Here is a 2,905-nt window from a genome sequence, read left to right as displayed (position 1 = left end):
TGGTTGTTTTCATTAATGTCCTACATTGCATATAGTACATAAATAACTGTATTGATTAAATATTTAAAAGAATTATGATTCTGCAAATAATTTAATATTTTCTCCCAAATTATAATAAGCAATTAAAATTCATAAGCATTAAATTTTGCATGAACGAATTCCTCTTTAAATTTACTTCTAAATTAATACCTTAATTAATGTTTTAGTAGTATAAAAGGATGTGATTTGAAAGACTGCTACACTCTTAGACAAAAAAAAAAAAGAGAGAGAGAGAGAGGCAGTACGATGCACCGAGAAGATATAAAGCAAATTGGTATGCATATGGGTTTCGCCGGAAAATGCAAAATTTTACATTTTGGCTGCCAATGAATGAACGATTGTTGCTACAATGCTAACTGGCAGGATATTTAAGAGAAATTACGATTCCAGGTCATAAATTCTTCACTAATTTCATTCCTTGCACTCTGGTAGACAGTAATAATTATGCCTCACATACAAGTGTGTGAACGATATGCACAGATGTCAAAATTTGAGAAAGGTCGTGTAGTTGGGCTCGAAGCCGGTTGGTCTTATCGCCGAATAGCTCAACATTTGAGCAGGAGCGATGCCACTATTATATGATGTTGGCAGGAATGGGGGAACCATGGCCTCACACAGCGTCAAGAAGGAAGCGGTGGGTATAAAGAAATGACAGATCGTAAAGACCGAGCAATTGTGAGAGCGGCACTCACAGCCCCAGATGCATCATTATCATCGATTGCACGTGCAACTAGTGCTTCAGTGACCGCAAGGACCATTCATAGATGGCTCACAGAAAGGGGACTGAGGTCACGGCACCCCTTGCGCCGCCGACTACCATTGACTTCTGTACAACGTCAAGCTTGTTTGCAGTGGTGTTGGGCTCATTCGCACTGGAATGTCACTGACAGGAGTAGAATAGTCTTCAGTGATGAATCCCGCTTTGAACTGAACCCCGATGACCAGTGAAGGCGAGTCTGGAGATGCCCCGGACAGCGGTGTGATACCAACCTGTCTTCTGGCAGACAGGCCGTTAATCAGAGGTGATGGTCTGGGGTGCCATTTCATTTCATAGTAGGACCCCTTTGGTTGTCATCCGTCGCTACCTTACAGCACAGCGGTAAGTCGACGAAGTTCTAAGGCCCATTGTGTTGCCCTTCATGGTATGCCACCCTGGGCTTACATTTCAGCAAGATAATGCCCACACTGCACGTGTTTCTATTGCTTGCCGAACATTACCTTGGCCAGCAAGGTCGCCGGATCTCTCTCCTGTTGAGCACGTTTGGAGCATTAGGCCTCGTTCAGACGAGCATAGGGTTCAAAGTTTTCAACTTTACGCCGAGTTTGGGATAAGCGTCGACCAATCAGAGCAAAGCTAAAACGAAGCGGCTTTCTTTAGACGATTTCGCTGTCATATCGAAGGCGACATTTTTTTTTTTTAATATGGAACAAATCGTATCCGAACGAAATAAAGAGTTGATCTCGCAAGAAATCTGCAATGATAACATGCATTTTTTAATGAGTTTTTCAGTTTATATTGAAAAATATGGATGAAACTCGTAAAGTGAAAGTTAAGCTCAGGATTATGCACGCTGTGTATGATCCTGTAGATGATTGATCCCATCCAATATTTTTCATTTTATTATGAAAATTCTTTAAAAAATGCATGCTTGCAAAAATTTTATTTTTTCTGTGTAAATTATTATTATTACTTTCTTTCTGTCTATAATTTTTTTTTAATTATTACTATAATTTTTTTCCTGTTTAATTATTTTTGTATTTAAGAATAAATTTATTTAAAAAGCTGGAAATATTGTATTGCTATTTGCTTCAAATGCTGAATTTCTTTCCAAACAAATTTCATGAATTAATTTTACTAAAACATCAAATCAATATCAAGAATCTGCTGTTTTTTTTTAACAGTAAAAATATTACTTAATTTTGATGTATTTGAAGATTTGGGTACCTAAAATTTGTCAATGTGGAATTACTTTTGAGATTTGGTCGTAGATAGAAGTGACAGCATATGTTGAAATTAAATTCAGGGGTGCGGCTTATATATGCAAATTATTAAAAATAGATGTATATGAACAGCTGGCAAGACAGCAAAATGTATTTAATGATTGAGCATAAAATACATTGTTGGGTGAATGTTTCCTAGTATTGTACTAGTTGTGGTTGCTGGTCATTGTTGTGGGATACTAGTACTAGTGATAATTGATACTGGTAGTGCAGCCAACTACTATAGTGATCAACAGGGACAGTGAATAAGGAGTGCTAAGCACACGTTTCACTGTCACAGAAACATGTTCTTTTTGATTGAAAATTTAAAAAAATAATAATAATGTATGGTAAGTACTGTTTTTAGCTTAACTGCTTTCACACCTGAAAAATGGAAAATTATTATATACAGGCTATCTGTTAGTTATCCTCAAGATTTTTTTTTTAACTAGGCATATTTAGAATATCGTATTTCTCCTAAGAGAAATTATATATAAAAATTGAAGAAGGTTTTATATAGTATATAAATATGCATATGCATGTTTATAGTATAGAGAGTACTACAGTACAATGCCGAAATATTCCATACTGATTTGCACAGAAAGATATGTGCCAACCAAGTATTGGTCTTTCAAAAAAATATCTGTAAACCATTTCGTTCTTTTTCTTTTTTTACCTTCTTCCGTTGCCTCTTGGCTTATAAGAAGGGCAGATAAAAGAGCATTCTGTTGAACCAGTAAAACTTTGTCTTGAGCTGAAAAAGCCATGACACAAAATAATGAAAACGAGCAGAGCGAGCGCGAGAAATCAATTGAGCTAGAAAACAGCGCGCGAAAGGTGTAGATGTTACCGTGAAAGACCGAAATTGGAGAATGTCGACTTTCAC

This window comes from Stegodyphus dumicola, chromosome 12, assembly GCF_044657685.1.
Source record: "Stegodyphus dumicola isolate Sdum_Otavi_A_Nest chromosome 12, ASM4465768v1".
Lineage (NCBI taxonomy): Eukaryota > Metazoa > Arthropoda > Arachnida > Araneae > Eresidae > Stegodyphus > Stegodyphus dumicola.
The sequence above is the reverse complement of the archived record's forward strand: the minus strand, read 5'-3'. Positions refer to the sequence as shown.